We start from the raw sequence: 20420 nt of genomic DNA, 5'->3' as shown, positions 1-20420 counted from the left end.
AGTGGCAGAGCTCCGTACCTCCATACATTATCGGGGGGCGCAGTGGCAGAGCTTCGTACCTCCGTACATTATCGGGGGGCGCAGTATCAGAGCTCCTTCCCTCCGTACATTATCGGGGGGCGCAATATCAGAGCTCCTGCCCTCCATACATTATCGGGAGGCGCAGTAGCAGAGCTCCTTACCTCCATACATTATCGGGGGGCGCAGTATCAGAGCTCCTTCCCTCCGTACATTATCGGGGGGCGCAGTAGCAGAGCTTCGTCCCTCCGTACATTATCGGGGGGCGCAGTGGCAGAGCTCCGTCCGTCCGTACATTATCGGGGGGCGCAATATCAGAGCTCCGTCCCTTCGTACATTATCGTGGGGCGCAGTATCAGAGCTCCTTACCTCCATACATTATCGGGGGGCGCAGTATCAGAGCTCCTTCCCTCCGTACATTATCGGGGGGCGCAGTAGCAGAGCTTCGTCCCTCCGTACATTATCGGGGGGCGCAGTATCAGAGCTCCGTCCCTCCATACATTATCGGGGCACAGTAGCAGAGCTCCGTCCCTCCATACATTATCGGGGCACAGTAGCAGAGCTCCGTCCCTCCATACATTATCGGGGGGCGCAGTGGCAGAGCTCCGTCCCTCCGTACATTATCAGGGGGCGCAGTAGCAGAGCTTCGTCCCTCCGTACATTATCAGGGGGCGCAGTAGCAGAGCTTCGTCCCTCCGTACATTATCGGGGGGCGCAGTGGCAGAGCTCCGTCCCTCCATACATTATCGGGGCACAGTAGCAGAGCTCCTTACCTCCATACATTATTGGGGGGCGCAGTATCAGAGCTCCGTCCCTCCATACATTATCGGGGGGCGCAGTAGCAGAGCTCCGTCCCTCCGTACATTATCGGGGCACAGTAGCAGAGCTCCTTACCTCCATACATTATCGGGGGGCGCAGTATCAGAGCTCCGTCCCTCCATACATTATCGGGGGGCGCAGTAGCAGAGCTCCTGCCCTCCATACATTATCGGGGCGCAGTAGCAGAGCTCCGTCCCTCCATACATTATCGGGGCACAGTAGCAGAGCTCCGTCCCTCCATACATTATCGGGGCACAGTAGCAGAGCTCCGTCCCTCCATACATTATCGGGGGGCGCAGTAGCAGAGCTCCGTCCCTCCATACATTATCAGGGGGCGCAGTATCAGAGCTCCTGCCCTCCATACATTATCGGGGCGCAGTAGCAGAGCTCCGTCCCTCCATACATTATCGGGGCGCAGTGGCAGAGCTCCGTCCCTCCATACATTATCAGGGGGCGCAGTATCAGAGCTCCTGCCCTCCATACATTATCAGGGGGCGCAGTAGCAGAGCTCCGTCCCTCCATACATTATCAGGGGGCGCAGTAGCAGAGCTCCGTCCCTCCGTACATTATCGGGGGGCGCAGTAACAGAGCTCCGTCCCTCCATACATTATCGGGGGGCACAGTAGCAGAGCTCCGTCCCTCCGTACATTATCAGGGGGCGCAGTAGCAGAGCTCCTGCCCTCCATACATTATCGGGGGGCGCAGTATCAGAGCTCCTTCCCTCCATACATTATCGGGGGGCGCAGTAGCAGAGCTCCGTCCCTCCATACATTATCGGGGGGCGCAGTGGCAGAGCTCCGTCCCTCCATACATTATCGGGGGGCGCAGTGGTAGAGCTTCTGCCCTCCATACATTATCGGGGGGCGCAGTAGCAGAGCTCCTTACCTCCATACATTATCGGGGGGCGCAATATCAGAGCTCATTCCCTCCATACATTATCGGGGGGCGCAGTAGCAGAGCTCCGTCCCTCCATACATTATCGGGGGGCGCAGTGGCAGAGCTCCGTCCCTCCATACATTATCGGGGGGCGCAGTGGCAGAGCTCCTGCCCTCCATACATTATCGGGGGCGCAGTAGCAGAGCTCCTTACCTCCATACATTATCGGGGGGCGCAATAGCAGAGCTCCGTCCCTCCATACATTATCGGGGGCACAGTGGCAGAGCTCCGTCCCTCCATACATTATCGGGGGGCGCAGTGGCAGAGCTCCGTCCCTCCGTACATTATCAGGGGGCACAGTAGCAGAGCTCCGTCCCTCCATACATTATCGGGGGGCGCAGTGGCAGAGCTCCGTCCCTCCGTACATTATCAGGGGGCGCAGTAGCAGAGCTCCGTCCCTCCATACATTATCAGGGGGCGCAGTAGCAGAGCTCCGTCCCTCCATACATTATCAGGGGGCGCAGTATCAGAGCTCCGTCCCTCCATACATTATCAGGGGGCGCAGTAGCAGAGCTCCGTCCCTCCATACATTATCAGGGGGCGCAGTAGCAGAGCTCCGTCCCTCCATACATTATCAGGGGGCGCAGTAGCAGAGCTCCGTCCCTCCATACATTATCGGGAGGCGCAGTAGCAGAGGTCCGTCCCTCCATACATTATCAGGGGGCGCAGTAGCAGAGCTCCGTCCCTCCGTACATTATCGGGAGGCGCATTAGCAGAGCTCCGTCCCTTCGTACATTATCAGGGGGCGCAGTAGCAGAGCTCCGTCCCTCCATACATTATCGGGGGGCGCAGTAGCAGAGCTCCGTCCCTTCGTACATTATCAGGGGGCGCAGTAGCAGAGCTCCGTCCCTCCATACATTATCGGGGGGCGCAGTAGCAGAGCTCCGTACCTCCATACATTATCGGGGGGCGCAGTGGCAGAGCTCCGTCCCTCCATACATTATCAGGGGGCGCAGTAGCAGAGCTCCGTCCCTCCATACATTATCAGGGGGCGCAGTAGCAGGTCTCCGTCCCTCCATACATTATCAGGGGGCGCAGTAGCAGAGCTCCGTCCCTCCATACATTATCGGGGGGCGCAGTAGCAGAGCTCCGTCCCTCCATACATTATCGGGGGGCGCAGTGGCAGAGCTCCGTCCCTCCATACATTATCAGGGGGCGCAGTAGCAGAGCTCCGTCCCTCCATACATTATCGGGGGGCGCAGTAGCAGAGCTCCGTCCCTTCGTACATTATCAGGGGGCGCAGTAGCAGAGCTCCGTCCCTCCATACATTATCGGGGGGCGCAGTAGCAGAGCTCCGTCCCTCCATACATTATCAGGGGGCGCAGTAGCAGAGCTCCGTCCCTCCATACATTATCGGGAGGCGCAGTAGCAGAGCTCCGTCCCTCCATACATTATCGGGGGGCGCAGTAGCAGAGCTCCGTCCCTTCATACATTATCAGGGGGCGCAGTAGCAGAGCTCCGTCCCTCCATACATTATCAGGGGGCGCAGTAGCAGAGCTCCGTCCCTCCATACATTATCAGGGGGCGCAGTAGCAGAGCTCCGTCCCTCCGTACATTATCGGGAGGCGCAGTATCAGAGCTCCGTCCCTCCGTACATTATCGGGAGGCGCAGTATCAGAGCTCCGTCCCTCCATACATTATCAGGGGGCGCAGTAGCAGAGCTCCGTCCCTCCATACATTATCAGGGGGCGCAGTATCAGAGCTCCGTCCCTCCATACATTATCAGGGGGCACAGTAGCAGAGCTCCGTCCCTCCATACATTATCAGGGGGCGCAGTAGCAGAGCTCCGTCCCTCCATACATTATCAGGGGGCGCAGTAGCAGAGCTCCGTCCCTCCATACATTATCGGGAGGCGCAGTAGCAGAGCTCCGTCCCTCCATACATTATCAGGGGGCGCAGTAGCAGAGCTCCGTCCCTCCGTACATTATCGGGAGGCGCAGTAGCAGAGCTCCGTCCCTTCGTACATTATCAGGGGGCGCAGTAGCAGAGCTCCGTCCCTCCATACATTATCGGGGGGCGCAGTAGCAGAGCTCCGTCCCTTCGTACATTATCGGGGCGCAGTAGCAGAGCTCCGTCCCTCCATACATTATCGGGGGGAGCAGTAGCAGAGCTCCGTCCCTCCATACATTATCGGGGGGCGCAGTGGCAGAGCTCCGTCCCTCCATACATTATCAGGGGGCGCAGTAGCAGAGCTCCGTCCCTCCATACATTATCAGGGGGCGCAGTAGCAGAGCTCCGTCCCTCCATACATTATCGGGGGGCGCAGTAGCAGAGCTCCGTCCCTCCATACATTATCGGGGGGCGCAGTGGCAGAGCTCCGTCCCTCCATACATTATCAGGGGGCGCAGTAGCAGAGCTCCGTCCCTCCATACATTATCGGGGGGCGCAGTAGCAGAGCTCCGTCCCTTCGTACATTATCAGGGGGCGCAGTAGCAGAGCTCCGTCCCTCCATACATTATCGGGGGGCGCAGTAGCAGAGCTCCGTCCCTTCGTACATTATCAGGGGGCGCAGTAGCAGAGCTCCGTCCCTCCATACATTATCAGGGGGCGCAGTAGCAGAGCTCCGTCCCTCCGTACATTATCGGGAGGCGCAGTATCAGAGCTCCGTCCCTCCATACATTATCAGGGGGCGCAGTAGCAGAGCTCCGTCCCTCCATACATTATCGGGAGGCGCAGTAGCAGAGCTCCGTCCCTCCATACATTATCAGGGGGCGCAGTATCAGAGCTCCGTCCCTCCGTACATTATCGGGATGCGCAGTATCAGAGCTCCGTCCCTCCATACATTATCAGGGGGCGCAGTAGCAGAGCTCCGTCCCTCCATACATTATCGGGGGGCACAGTATCAGAGCTCCGTCCCTCCATACATTATCAGGGGGCGCAGTAGCAGAGCTCCGTCCCTCCGTACATTATCGGGGGGCGCAGTAGCAGAGCTCCGTCCCTCCGTACATTATCGGGAGGTGCAGTAGCAGAGCTCCGTCCCTCCATACATTATCGGGGGGCGCAGTAGCAGAGCTCCGTCCCTCCATACATTATCAGGGGGCGCAGTAGCAGAGCTCCGTCCCTCCATACATTATCGGGAGGCGCAGTAGCAGAGCTCCTTACCTCCATACATTATCGGGAGGCGCAGTAGCAGAGCTCCTTACCTCCATACATTATCGGGAGGCGCAGTAGCAGAGCTCCTTACCTCCATACATTATCGGGGGGCGCAGTAGCAGAGCTCCGTCCCTTCGTACATTATCGGGGGGCGTAGTAACAGAGCTCCTTACCTCCATACATTATCGGGGGGCGCAATATCAGAGCTTCGTCCCTTCGTACATTATCAGGGGGCGCAGTAGCAGAGCTCCGTCCCTCCGTACATTATCAGGGGGCGCAGTAGCAGAGCTCCGTCCCTCCGTACATTATCGGGGGGCGCAGTAGCAGAGCTCCGTCCCTCCGTACATTATCAGGGGGCGCAGTAGCAGAGCTCCGTCCCTCCATACATTATCAGGGGGCGCAGTAGCAGAGCTCCGTCCCTCCGTACATTATCGGGGGGCGCAGTAGCAGAGCTCCGTCCCTCCGTACATTATCAGGGGGCGCAGTAGCAGAGCTCCGTCCCTCCATACATTATCGGGGCGCAGTGGCAGAGCTCCTGCCCTCCATACATTATCAGGGGGCGCAGTATCAGAGCTCCGTCCCTCCATACATTATCAGGGGGCGCAGTAGCAGAGATCCGTCCCTCCATACATTATCAGGGGGCGCAGTATCAGAGCTCCGTCCCTCCATACATTATCGGGAGGCGCAGTAGCAGAGCTCCGTCCCTCCATACATTATCAGGGGGCGCAGTAGCAGACCTCCTTACCTCCATACATTATCGGGGGGCGCAGTAGCAGAGCTCCTTACCTCCATACATTATCGGGGGGCGCAGTAGCAGAGCTCCGTCCCTCCATACATTATCAGGGGGCGCAGTATCAGAGCTCCGTCCCTCCATACATTATCAGGGGGCGCAGTAGCAGAGCTCCGTCCCTCCATACATTATCAGGGGGCGCAGTATCAGAGCTCCGTCCCTCCATACATTATCAGGGGGCGCAGTAGCAGAGCTCCGTCCCTCCATACATTATCAGGGGGCGCAGTAGCAGAGCTCCGTCCCTCCATACATTATCAGGGGGCGCAGTAGCAGAGCTCCGTCCCTCCATACATTATCGGGAGGCGCAGTAGCAGAGCTCCGTCCCTCCATACATTATCAGGGGGCGCAGTAGCAGAGCTCCGTCCCTCCGTACATTATCGGGAGGCGCAGTAGCAGAGCTCCGTCCCTTCGTACATTATCAGGGGGCGCAGTAGCAGAGCTCCGTCCCTCCATACATTATCGGGGGGCGCAGTAGCAGAGCTCCGTCCCTTCGTACATTATCAGGGGGCGCAGTAGCAGAGCTCCGTCCCTCCATACATTATCGGGGGGAGCAGTAGCAGAGCTCCGTCCCTCCATACATTATCGGGGGGCGCAGTGGCAGAGCTCCGTCCCTCCATACATTATCAGGGGGCGCAGTAGCAGAGCTCCGTCCCTCCATACATTATCAGGGGGCGCAGTAGCAGAGCTCCGTCCCTCCATACATTATCGGGGGGCGCAGTAGCAGAGCTCCGTCCCTCCATACATTATCGGGGGGCGCAGTGGCAGAGCTCCGTCCCTCCATACATTATCAGGGGGCGCAGTAGCAGAGCTCCGTCCCTCCATACATTATCGGGGGGCGCAGTAGCAGAGCTCCGTCCCTTCGTACATTATCAGGGGGCGCAGTAGCAGAGCTCCGTCCCTCCATACATTATCGGGGGGCGCAGTAGCAGAGCTCCGTCCCTCCATACATTATCAGGGGGCGCAGTAGCAGAGCTCCGTCCCTCCATACATTATCGGGAGGCGCAGTAGCAGAGCTCCGTCTCTCCATACATTATCGGGGGGCGCAGTAGCAGAGCTCCGTCCCTTCGTACATTATCAGGGGGCGCAGTAGCAGAGCTCCGTCCCTCCATACATTATCGGGGGGCGCAGTAGCAGAGCTCCGTCCCTCCATACATTATCAGGGGGCGCAGTAGCAGAGCTCCGTCCCTCCATACATTATCGGGAGGCGCAGTAGCAGAGCTCCGTCCCTCCATACATTATCGGGGGGCGCAGTAGCAGAGCTCCGTCCCTTCGTACATTATCAGGGGGCGCAGTAGCAGAGCTCCGTCCCTCCATACATTATCAGGGGGCGCAGTAGCAGAGCTCCGTCCCTCCGTACATTATCGGGAGGCGCAGTATCAGAGCTCCGTCCCTCCATACATTATCAGGGGGCGCAGTAGCAGAGCTCCGTCCCTCCATACATTATCGGGAGGCGCAGTAGCAGAGCTCCGTCCCTCCATACATTATCAGGGGGGCGCAGTATCAGAGCTCCGTCCCTCCGTACATTATCGGGAGGCGCAGTATCAGAGCTCCGTCCCTCCATACATTATCAGGGGGCGCAGTAGCAGAGCTCCGTCCCTCCATACATTATCGGGGGGCACAGTATCAGAGCTCCGTCCCTCCATACATTATCAGGGGGCGCAGTAGCAGAGCTCCGTCCCTCCGTACATTATCGGGGGGCGCAGTAGCAGAGCTCCGTCCCTCCGTACATTATCGGGAGGCGCAGTAGCAGAGCTCCGTCCCTCCATACATTATCGGGGGGCGCAGTAGCAGAGCTCCGTCCCTCCATACATTATCAGGGGGCGCAGTAGCAGAGCTCCGTCCCTCCATACATTATCGGGAGGCGCAGTAGCAGAGCTCCTTACCTCCATACATTATCGGGAGGCGCAGTAGCAGAGCTCCTTACCTCCATACATTATCGGGAGGCGCAGTAGCAGAGCTCCTTACCTCCATACATTATCGGGGGGCGCAGTAGCAGAGCTCCGTCCCTTCGTACATTATCGGGGGGCGCAGTAACAGAGCTCCTTACCTCCATACATTATCGGGGGGCGCAATATCAGAGCTCCGTCCCTTCGTACATTATCAGGGGGCGCAGTAGCAGAGCTCCGTCCCTCCGTACATTATCAGGGGGCGCAGTAGCAGAGCTCCGTCCCTCCGTACATTATCGGGGGGCGCAGTAGCAGAGCTCCGTCCCTCCGTACATTATCAGGGGGCGCAGTAGCAGAGCTCCGTCCCTCCATACATTATCAGGGGGCGCAGTAGCAGAGCTCCGTCCCTCCGTACATTATCGGGGGGCGCAGTAGCAGAGCTCCGTCCCTCCGTACATTATCAGGGGGCGCAGTAGCAGAGCTCCGTCCCTCCATACATTATCGGGGCGCAGTGGCAGAGCTCCTGCCCTCCATACATTATCAGGGGGCGCAGTATCAGAGCTCCGTCCCTCCATACATTATCAGGGGGCGCAGTAGCAGAGATCCGTCCCTCCATACATTATCAGGGGGCGCAGTATCAGAGCTCCGTCCCTCCATACATTATCGGGAGGCGCAGTAGCAGAGCTCCGTCCCTCCATACATTATCAGGGGGCGCAGTAGCAGAGCTCCTTACCTCCATACATTATCGGGGGGCGCAGTAGCAGAGCTCCTTACCTCCATACATTATCGGGGGGCGCAGTAGCAGAGCTCCGTCCCTCCATACATTATCAGGGGGCGCAGTATCAGAGCTCCGTCCCTCCGTACATTATCGGGAGGCGCAGTAGCAGAGCTCCTTACCTCCATACATTATCGGGGGGCGCAGTAGCAGAGCTCCGTCCCTTCGTACATTATCGGGGGGCGCAGTATCAGAGCTCCGTCCCTCCGTACATTATCAGGGGGCGCAGTAGCAGAGCTCCTTACCTCCATACATTATCGGGGGGCGCAGTAGCAGAGCTCCTTACCTCCATACATTATCGGGGGGCGCAGTAGCAGAGCTCCGTCCCTCCATACATTATCAGGGGGCGCAGTATCAGAGCTCCGTCCCTCCATACATTATCGGGGGGCGCAGTAGCAGAGCTCCGTCCCTTCGTACATTATCGGGGGGCGCAGTAACAGAGCTCCTTACCTCCATACATTATCGGGGGGCGCAGTAGCAGAGCTCCGTCCCTTCGTACATTATCAGGGGGCGCAGTATCAGAGCTCCTTCCCTCCGTACATTATCGGGGGGCGCAATATCAGAGCTGCGTCCCTTCATACATTATCGGGGGGAGCAGTAGCAGAGCTCCGTCCCTCCATACATTATCGGGGGGCGCAGTAGCAGAGCTCCGTCCCTCCGTACATTATCGGGGCACAGTAGCAGAGCTCCGTCCCTCCATACATTATCGGGGGGCACAGTAGCAGAGCTCCGTCCCTCCGTACATTATCGGGGCACAGTAGCAGAGCTCCGTCCCTCCGTACATTATCGGGGCACAGTAGCAGAGCTCCGTCCCTCCGTACATTATTGGGGCGCAGTAGCAGAGCTCCGTCCCTCCGTACATTATCGGGGCACAGTAGCAGAGCTCCGTCCCTCCGTACATTATCGGGGCACAGTAGCAGAGCTCCGTCCCTCCATACCTTATCGGGGGGCGCAGTGGCAGAGCTCCGTCCCTCCATACATTATCGGGGGGCGCAGTGGCAGAGCTTCGTCCCTCCGTACATTATCGAGGGGCGCAGTATCAGAGCTCCTTCCCTCCGTACATTATCGGGGGGCGCAATATCAGAGCTCCTGCCCTCCATACATTATCGGGAGGCGCAGTAGCAGAGCTCCTTACCTCCATACATTATCGGGGGGCGCAGTAGCAGAGCTCCTTACCTCCATACATTATCGGGGGGCGCAGTAGCAGAGCTCCGTCCCTCCATACATTATCAGGGGGCGCAGTATCAGAGCTCCGTCCCTCCATACATTATCAGGGGGCGCAGTAGCAGAGCTCCGTCCCTCCATACATTATCAGGGGGCGCAGTATCAGAGCTCCGTCCCTCCATACATTATCAGGGGGCGCAGTAGCAGAGCTCCGTCCCTCCATACATTATCAGGGGGCGCAGTAGCAGAGCTCCGTCCCTCCATACATTATCAGGGGGCGCAGTAGCAGAGCTCCGTCCCTCCATACATTATCGGGAGGCGCAGTAGCAGAGCTCCGTCCCTCCATACATTATCAGGGGGCGCAGTAGCAGAGCTCCGTCCCTCCGTACATTATCGGGAGGCGCAGTAGCAGAGCTCCGTCCCTTCGTACATTATCAGGGGGCGCAGTAGCAGAGCTCCGTCCCTCCATACATTATCGGGGGGCGCAGTAGCAGAGCTCCGTCCCTTCGTACATTATCAGGGGGCGCAGTAGCAGAGCTCCGTCCCTCCATACATTATCGGGGGGAGCAGTAGCAGAGCTCCGTCCCTCCATACATTATCGGGGGGCGCAGTGGCAGAGCTCCGTCCCTCCATACATTATCAGGGGGCGCAGTAGCAGAGCTCCGTCCCTCCATACATTATCAGGGGGCGCAGTAGCAGAGCTCCGTCCCTCCATACATTATCGGGGGGCGCAGTAGCAGAGCTCCGTCCCTCCATACATTATCGGGGGGCGCAGTGGCAGAGCTCCGTCCCTCCATACATTATCAGGGGGCGCAGTAGCAGAGCTCCGTCCCTCCATACATTATCGGGGGGCGCAGTAGCAGAGCTCCGTCCCTTCGTACATTATCAGGGGGCGCAGTAGCAGAGCTCCGTCCCTCCATACATTATCGGGGGGCGCAGTAGCAGAGCTCCGTCCCTCCATACATTATCAGGGGGCGCAGTAGCAGAGCTCCGTCCCTCCATACATTATCGGGAGGCGCAGTAGCAGAGCTCCGTCTCTCCATACATTATCGGGGGGCGCAGTAGCAGAGCTCCGTCCCTTCGTACATTATCAGGGGGCGCAGTAGCAGAGCTCTGTCCCTCCATACATTATCGGGGGGCGCAGTAGCAGAGCTCCGTTCCTCCATACATTATCAGGGGGCGCAGTAGCAGAGCTCCGTCCCTCCATACATTATCGGGAGGCGCAGTAGCAGAGCTCCGTCCCTCCATACATTATCGGGGGGCGCAGTAGCAGAGCTCCGTCCCTTCGTACATTATCAGGGGGCGCAGTAGCAGAGCTCCGTCCCTCCATACATTATCAGGGGGCGCAGTAGCAGAGCTCCGTCCCTCCGTACATTATCGGGAGGCGCAGTATCAGAGCTCCGTCCCTCCATACATTATCAGGGGGCGCAGTAGCAGAGCTCCGTCCCTCCATACATTATCGGGAGGCGCAGTAGCAGAGCTCCGTCCCTCCATACATTATCAGGGGGCGCAGTATCAGAGCTCCGTCCCTCCGTACATTATCGGGAGGCGCAGTATCAGAGCTCCGTCCCTCCATACATTATCAGGGGGCGCAGTAGCAGAGCTCCGTCCCTCCATACATTATCGGGGGGCACAGTATCAGAGCTCCGTCCCTCCATACATTATCAGTGGGCGCAGTAGCAGAGCTCCGTCCCTCCGTACATTATCGGGGGGCGCAGTAGCAGAGCTCCGTCCCTCCGTACATTATCGGGAGGCGCAGTAGCAGAGCTCCGTCCCTCCATACATTATCGGGGGGCGCAGTAGCAGAGCTCCGTCCCTCCATACATTATCAGGGGGCGCAGTAGCAGAGCTCCGTCCCTCCATACATTATCGGGAGGCGCAGTAGCAGAGCTCCTTACCTCCATACATTATCGGGAGGCGCAGTAGCAGAGCTCCTTACCTCCATACATTATCGGGAGGCGCAGTAGCAGAGCTCCTTACCTCCATACATTATCGGGGGGCGCAGTAGCAGAGCTCCGTCCCTTCGTACATTATCGGGGGGCGCAGTAACAGAGCTCCTTACCTCCATACATTATCGGGGGGCGCAATATCAGAGCTCCGTCCCTTCGTACATTATCAGGGGGCGCAGTAGCAGAGCTCCGTCCCTCCGTACATTATCAGGGGGCGCAGTAGCAGAGCTCCGTCCCTCCGTACATTATCGGGGGGCGCAGTAGCAGAGCTCCGTCCCTCCGTACATTATCAGGGGGCGCAGTAGCAGAGCTCCGTCCCTCCATACATTATCAGGGGGCGCAGTAGCAGAGCTCCGTCCCTCCGTACATTATCAGGGGGCGCAGTAGCAGAGCTCCGTCCCTCCATACATTATCGGGGCGCAGTGGCAGAGCTCCTGCCCTCCATACATTATCAGGGGGCGCAGTATCAGAGCTCCGTCCCTCCATACATTATCAGGGGGCGCAGTAGCAGAGATCCGTCCCTCCATACATTATCAGGGGGCGCAGTATCAGAGCTCCGTCCCTCCATACATTATCGGGAGGCGCAGTAGCAGAGCTCCGTCCCTCCATACATTATCAGGGGGCGCAGTAGCAGAGCTCCTTACCTCCATACATTATCGGGGGGCGCAGTAGCAGAGCTCCTTACCTCCATACATTATCGGGGGGCGCAGTAGCAGAGCTCCGTCCCTCCATACATTATCAGGGGGCGCAGTATCAGAGCTCCGTCCCTCCGTACATTATCGGGAGGCGCAGTAGCAGAGCTCCTTACCTCCATACATTATCGGGGGGCGCAGTAGCAGAGCTCCGTCCCTTCGTACATTATCGGGGGGCGCAGTATCAGAGCTCCGTCCCTCCGTACATTATCGGGGGGCGCAGTAGCAGAGCTCCTTACCTCCATACATTATCGGGGGGCGCAGTAGCAGAGCTCCTTACCTCCATACATTATCGGGGGGCGCAGTAGCAGAGCTCCGTCCCTCCATACATTATCAGGGGGCGCAGTATCAGAGCTCCGTCCCTCCATACATTATCGGGGGGCGCAGTAGCAGAGCTCCGTCCCTTCGTACATTATCGGGGGGCGCAGTAACAGAGCTCCTTACCTCCATACATTATCGGGGGGCGCAGTAGCAGAGCTCCGTCCCTTCGTACATTATCAGGGGGCGCAGTATCAGAGCTCCTTCCCTCCGTACATTATCGGGGGGCGCAATATCAGAGCTGCGTCCCTTCATACATTATCGGGGAGCGCAGTAGCAGAGCTCCGTCCCTCCATACATTATCGGGGGGCGCAGTAGCAGAGCTCCGTCCCTCCGTACATTATCGGGGCACAGTAGCAGAGCTCCGTCCCTCCATACATTATCGGGGGGCACAGTAGCAGAGCTCCGTCCCTCCGTACATTATCGGTGCACAGTAGCAGAGCTCCGTCCCTCCGTACATTATCGGGGCACAGTAGCAGAGCTCCGTCCCTCCGTACATTATTGGGGCGCAGTAGCAGAGCTCCGTCCCTCCGTACATTATCGGGGCACAGTAGCAGAGCTCCGTCCCTCCGTACATTATCGGGGCACAGTAGCAGAGCTCCGTCCCTCCATACATTATCGGGGGGCGCAGTGGCAGAGCTCCGTCCCTCCATACATTATCGGGGGGCGCAGTGGCAGAGCTTCGTCCCTCCGTACATTATCGGGGGGCGCAGTATCAGAGCTCCTTCCCTCCGTACATTATCGGGGGGCGCAATATCAGAGCTCCTGCCCTCCATACATTATCGGGAGGCGCAGTAGCAGAGCTCCTTACCTCCATACATTATCGGGGGGCGCAGTATCAGAGCTCCTTCCCTCCGTACATTATCGGGGGGCGCAGTAGCAGAGCTTCGTCCCTCCGTACATTATCGGGGGGCGCAGTGGCAGAGCTCCGTCCGTCCGTACATTATCGGGGGGCGCAATATCAGAGCTCCGTCCCTCCGTACATTATCGGGGCACAGTAGCAGAGCTCCGTCCCTCCGTACATTATCCGGGGGCGCAGTGGCAGAGCTCCGTCCCTCCATACATTATCGGGGGGCGCAGTGGCAGAGCTTCGTCCCTCCGTACATTATCGGGGGGCGCAGTATCAGAGCTCCTTCCCTCCGTACATTATCGGGGGGCGCTGTCAGGGTAAAAGAGAATATATATATTTGTAACTTTTATATTCTTGTAACTTTTATACGCTTTTTTGCTAATGTACTAACCACCATTTTGTGTCATATAACAATAAGCTTTCCTTGCTACGTAATTACTCAAATCGAAACTTAAACTAAGACATTTCCAGCGTTGCCAAGACTTATTTCAGAGAAACGAAACAAGATTATAAGCTGACGGCTGCAATATCTGCCCAGAGACTGAGATAAGGAGATGTGGACCAATCAGGAGTGGCCAGACATTGGACTTTCATGGCTTACCCCGCCCCGGACAACCCCTTTCCCCTCCCATTATGTAGTGTATTTAGATTTGTGCATGTAAAAATAAAGGCAGAACAATGCTGAGGACGTTGACTGTAGTAGTCTTCTGAGCATGCTCTGAGCTTGAACCAGCTTGTTGTCTGACTCATTCTTTGAATGGTTGACCCATGCTCATAGTTTGAATTTGGAGTGACTGGAGGACGAGTGGAATGTCATCACGACCCCCACAAATGGCGCTCAACGTGCGGCGTGGCTAGCGGTACGCCACCCTCCCGGACCCATATTGCTGACTTCCCTGGTGGTGACCGCGGTGGCTGAATTTGAGGCCTGATCAACCTCCATCGAACACGGTAAGTTGAGATGTATTATATGTCTCACTTGCCTGTGTGTCAGCCGCAGCGGTTCCTGTGGGATTGTCAGGTTGGATCTGGGTGGGTGACCGGTCGAGTGGTGAGACCTTGGGCGTCCCGCACCACGTCCTGAACCAGCAAGTGTTAAACCGAGTGACGTCGCATGCCTGCGCGTGCTCGTGTGCACACCACCTCCTCCTCCCCCGGTCACTGTACTTTTCTTAGATAGCTGCCTCCCGTAACTGATAGTCAAGGTTACAAAGCATTCCTGAATTGTAGTGTAAGGGAGAAAGAATCTGTGACGAATTGAGGCGTACTCTTCGTCTTATACAGAGAAACCTCATAAGGAGGGGTTCTGCTGTAAGGGTTTGTGACGAATTGAGGTGTACTCTTCGTCTTATACAGAGAAACCTCATAAGGAGGGGTTCTGCTGTCAGGGTGCCGTGGTGAGTCGCACTGTAAAGTCGCCATTCAAGGTTAGGGAAGGGACAGATTGAGGCGTACTCTCTGTCTTAGTGTATTGAGGGGTACTCTACACTGAGGAATGGCGACCTGTGGACTGCACCAGTGATCTGAGTCGCGACAGATCATTGCATTCTATAAGAAAATGTTGTGTATATTCAAATTTGAAAGATCTCGTAAGTTGTGGAATGCTGCTGTGGGAGTTAAGCCAATTAGTGGAGTTACGGGAAGGCAAGAAGGCAAGAAGAATGTTAGGAATTTGTAGAACATGATAAGCTTATGAATGTGTTACACAGAAGTTGGGAAAGTTGGGTGAGGATTTCTGCAAGCACATCTTAGAGTAGATGGTGCAGGGGGGGGACAGAGAATGCCGAGCCTTTGTTCGGATACATGAAAGCTACAGAATGTGATTTGTTATGTGACCCTAAATTGGCCGTAACCCCGTTGATGCCTGTTACTACACCTTTTCCTGCCTCCAAGAATAATCCCACTCCCACCTCCTCCCTCCCACGGCCATCTTACTACACCTCTTACTTGTTGTGGGAGGCCCGGAAAGCCCCAATCCAGCCTATATCCACTACTAGATCCGTCCGGTGCATATTACCAGCCACCAGCACAGGTGGAAAAGCCCGTAGTCCCAGAGTACCCATCTGAAACTAATGTGACACCCTCTGCTCCAGTCCACGATGCTGAGACGCTTCCCCTGTTTCCTATGGGAGTCACCCACAACCCTGGGGATATCCTCCTCAACTCCCCAGAATTTCAGGCCAGACTGCTCTCCTTCCGCCAACATACTGTTACTCAAGACGATACGGAGCCAGATGAGGGATGGGCTCAAGATACTCCAGCCCCCCCCCCCCTTTACCCCATACGTCTCCTATGGCATCCTTCACCCCACATCCATTACCCGTACTCCGGCCCTTGCTCCAAGCAACTGCTGAAAGAGCACCACCCCCCCTCCAGCCCCTCAGAAGTCTAGGACCCCTGCCGCTCCCGGAACCTAGTAGACCCATCAGGACGCCCTGTCACTCTGTCAATAGGCTATGGTGACATCCTTACACATCGGGTGGGGGCCATAGTCAACCCTGCAAACACCTGTATGAGCCATGCTGGAGGATTGGCTCGTAAAATTGCCCTTGCTGCTGGTTCTACTCTGGCTGCAGAATGCCAGGCTCACTTAGCCGAAAACGGAGAGCTTTCAAAAGGCCATGGATTCCACAAAAGCAGGACCCCTTAGTACGTATGAATCCGGCCTAGAATACATGAAACAGTTAAAAGCCTGGGCTCAGAATCACTTGTCAGATCAAGCTGGGTCTGTACAAGATGTTCAACAAGACCCTGATGAATCTGTGGAAAGATCTGCTGCAAGACTCAGCATGCATTTTAAGGATCTCGGATACAGTCCTCACGTCAAGATGCAGGCCGCCCTGTTGGTTCAGGCCCTAGTAGATGGCCTACAAGACGCTCTCAGAGATGACGTTCTGAGGGTACGCCCCGAGATTCGTTCTTCTTCTTTTAACGACGTAGTGAACATTGTCAAAGCTTTCCAAAAAGCCATGCTAAAAATGGAAAAGGATACTAAGCCAAAGAAGAAAACCGCTCCTGCCATGCTATATCAAGCTCAAGAAAGCTACCCACCCCCTGGCAACCAACATGGAATCAAGTGGGTAATGGTTAAAGGCACAGGTGATGATACTCCTCCCACATATAGAAGACAAGACAGAAGAGATGACAAGGGATCATCTAGAAACAGGAGACAATCTCGTGATTCTGAAGGACGAATGTTGTGTTGGGAGTGTGGTAGCCTTGACCACATCCTCAGAGACTGTCACTTTACAGGTGGACCATCAACCACTGGAGTTCCTGGTGGACACTGGGGCGGCCACATCTGTCATTTCCTCTGCACAGCTCCCTCCTTCTGTATCCCTATCACCGGATACCCTCACCTGTGTTGGGGTGGAAGGCCAACATATTTCCTCTCCACTCACAGTCCCTGTGTCTGCAGGACCGTTCACCGGAGTACTCACAAGATTCTTGGTCTCTGAAACTTGCCCTGTCAATCTGTTGGGAGCCGATCTCTTAGAGCGAATGAAGGCAACAATTACCTTCGGAAACCATGGTATGGAGCTTCTTTTGCGGGACCCTCATTCCGAACAAGGGACTGAAGACCGCTGTGTTCTTAAAGCCTTCCCTCTCATGATGATGACCATACAACCTCACAGTTCCCTCACTCTCTATGGTCCAGTGGGCCAGAGGACGTCGGCCTCCTGCAGGTTCCCCCGGTCCGAGTACACCTCAAGCCTGGACACAGGTACCCACGGTTACCACAATACCCCCTCAAGGCTGCACAAGAACAAAGCTTGGGTACCCAAATCGCTTCCCTCCTGGAATCAGGAGTCCTTGTCAGATGTGTATCTCCATGCAATACACCCCTCTTTCCTGTAAAAAAGAAAACCGTTCCGGGAGAGTCTCCAAGATACCGGTTGGTTCAGGATCTCAGAGCCGTCAATGCAGCTACCATTTTAGAAACTCCAGTGGTACCTAACCCAAACACCCTCTTGTCTCAGCTGCCTCCAACGGCCACCTTGTTTACGGTGTTAGATCTGGCCAACGCCTTCTTCAGTATACCCTTACACGAAGATTCGTGGTTTCTTTTTGCCTTCACCTTTCAAGGAGCACAGTTTACATGGACCAGGACTCCGCAGAGCCCAGAACTCTCCTAACCAATTCACTCATTCTATGAAGTCTATTCTGGAGCCATGGGTTCAAGAGAACCCTCAGGTCACCCTTCTACAGTATGTGGATGATCTTTTACTATGCGGCACTGAAGAAAATTTGCCAGAGATGTCAGCATCCCTTCTCTGGTTTCTTCACTCAGCTAACTGTAAAGTCTCAAAAGGCAAAGTCCAATGGTGTCTGCCCAAGGTCATTTTCCTCGGACATTGTATTTCACAAGGTGCTAGACATCTGACTGAAGAAAGAAAGCAAGCCATCATGGATATCACCTTCCCAACCACCTATTCCGCTATGCAGACTTTCCTTGGCCTCATCACTTACTGCAGGCAATGGATCCCTGATGCCTCAAAGCTCATGCAACCTCTGTACGACTGTCTCAGGGATGAAGGCTCAGTTTGGTTTCATGCTGAAAATCCACGTGTTTCTCATCAACACAGACTATGTTTTGACCGCCTTAAACAGGCTGTTGTCTCTGCCCCGGCCTTGGGCTTACCAGACTATACTCAGCCATTTCACTTTTTTGTCTCGAAATCGGAAGGTCATGCCTCTGGAGTTCTAGCACAACGCTATGATCATAAGTATCGGCCTTTGGGCTACTACTCAGCCCGCCTGGACCCTGTCGCCCGAACTGCCCCCACGTGCCTTAAGGCGGTCCACGCTTCTCACATCCTCTTTGACAAGTCAGCTGATATCGTCCTTGGACATGATCTAGTTATACAGGCCGGCCATGATCTCTCGGCTGTTCTGCAACAAACATCTCCGAAACATCTAACCAACCAAAGACACCTGCGGCTGCAGTGTTCCCTATTGTTGCCCTCCAATATAACATTTACCAGATGTCTGACTATCAATCCTGCCACTTTGTTTCCACCTTCTAGGGGGGAAGGTGAAGAGGGTGAAGGTCCATTGGTGGAACCTCATGATTGTATAAAAATTTTGCAGGAAGAGACTTCTGCTCCAGAGAATATGGTGGCACATCCGCTCGCAGACCCTGCCTTGCACCTATGGACTGATGGATCCCGTTTCGCAGACCCTCAAGGGAAGTTCCACACGGGATATGCTGTCACAATAGATCTAACAGTTCTGAAGGCTGAAGCTCTACCACCATACATGTCTGCACAAGAAGCTGAACTTGTGGCTCTCACAGAGGCCTGCCACCTGGCAGCAGGAACAAAGGCGTATATATATATATACCGATTCCAGGTATGGACATGGAATTTGCAACGATTTTGGACTTTTGTGGAAGTCTAGAGGATTCATCACAGCTACAGGTACACCAGTGAAACATGTCTCATGGATTAAGGCCCTAATGAAGGCCCTGGAACTACCCATTCAGGTTGCTGTTATGAAGGTCAAGGTTCATGGAAGACTAGAATCCAGAGAAGCCAGGGGCAACCACCTAACTGACCAAGCAGCCAAGACTGCAGCAGTGGAGAATGTGTCATCAAAGTGGCAGGAAAAGGAAGAAGAGATGGGAGAGACTCTGCAAACCGTAGCTGTGGCGCTCACTAGAGCAAGAGCCAAAGAACAGCCGGCGGAAGACCATACAAGTCCAGCGGAGACACGAATGGAATCCAGGGGGGTCAGGATGCCTGAAGAAAAATTGTGTGAGGAACAAAGGGAGACCCCCACTGAAGAAGTCAAGCAATGGAAAGCGGCAGGAGCCGTGCTGGCAGGTCGCAAAGATTCAAAGGTCAACTCGACTCTTTACCAAGTGGATGGGAAGCCTTGCTTGCCTAGACGCATGTACTCAGCTGTGGCAGCATGGGCTCACGGGCCTACACACAGAGGAAAGAATCAAGCCTTGGCATGTATCAAGAAACTGTACTTTGCACCCGGAATCTCTTCCACTGTGACTGCGTACTCAAAATCCTGCTCTGTCTGCGCTACCTGCAACCCAACGTGTACGGCACGGGTCCCTCTCCAACACCTGGCTAAACCAGACTACCCTTGGCAGAGAATACAAGTCGACCATATCCAAATGTCTAAAGCAAGAAAATAGGAGTACGTTTTGGTAGCCGTGGATATGTTCTCAGCCTGGCCCGAGGCCTACCCGGTTGTCAACATGACTGCTAAAGTCACAGCCAAGAAACTGATCACCGAAATTGCCTGCAGATTTGGAGTTCCCCAAATCATAGAATCGGATCAAGGACCAGCTTTCACAGCAAATATCTACGAAGAACTCTGGAACATGTTGGGAACAGATTTGGGCCTCCACACTCCATACCATCCTGCCAGTTCAGGCAAAGTGGAAAGGATGAATTCCACACTCAAGACCCAGCTCTTGAAAATGACCCAAGATCATCCCCTCCCCTGGCCCGACCTACTCCCCATAGTATTGTATCATATCACACACACTCCTCAGGCCAAACATGGGCTGATTTCCTATAAAATTTTGTTTGGGACCCCACCCAAGATAGGAGAGATTAGGCCCCAAGAGTTGTCTGAAACAAATGATAGAGTGGTAAAATTTGTGATTGCCTTGTCTAGAGAATTGACTAACACCCGCTCTCCAGTATCTGCTTCTCTCCCAGAATCTACAGGTGATGCAGTACATGATTTCATCCCAGGCGATCTAGTGTATGTGAAGAAGTTTGTCCGGAAAGACTGCCTCCAGCCGCGGTTCGAGGGACCGTACACTGTGCTTCTCACCACCCCGACGGCCCTGAAGCTTGAGGGCAAGAGCACCTGGATTCACGCCTCCCACTGCAAGAGAGACAGAACGAGTCTATAAAAGATGACTACCTTCTTCTATATCCTTTCCATATGCTTACTGTCTGTCCCAGGGTGGACAGCTACCACACAGGGGTAGATACCTCCTTCTTCTCAGGTTGGTTGGGAGGGGTCAAGGGATTCTTCCAACAAGCTTGTTTAGTGATAGGAGGTCTACTAGTATTGGGCCTGGTGGTCCTGTGCTGCATAGTCCCCTTATACAGGAAAGCTATAACCAATGCTGTCCCAACCTCCAGGACCTTTCTGAA

This window comes from Phyllobates terribilis, unplaced genomic scaffold (assembly GCF_046119375.1).
Source record: "Phyllobates terribilis strain yellow unplaced genomic scaffold, ASM4611937v1 Scaffold_4__5_contigs__length_816908805, whole genome shotgun sequence".
NCBI lineage: Eukaryota > Metazoa > Chordata > Amphibia > Anura > Dendrobatidae > Phyllobates > Phyllobates terribilis.
Note: the sequence above shows the minus strand (reverse complement) of the source record.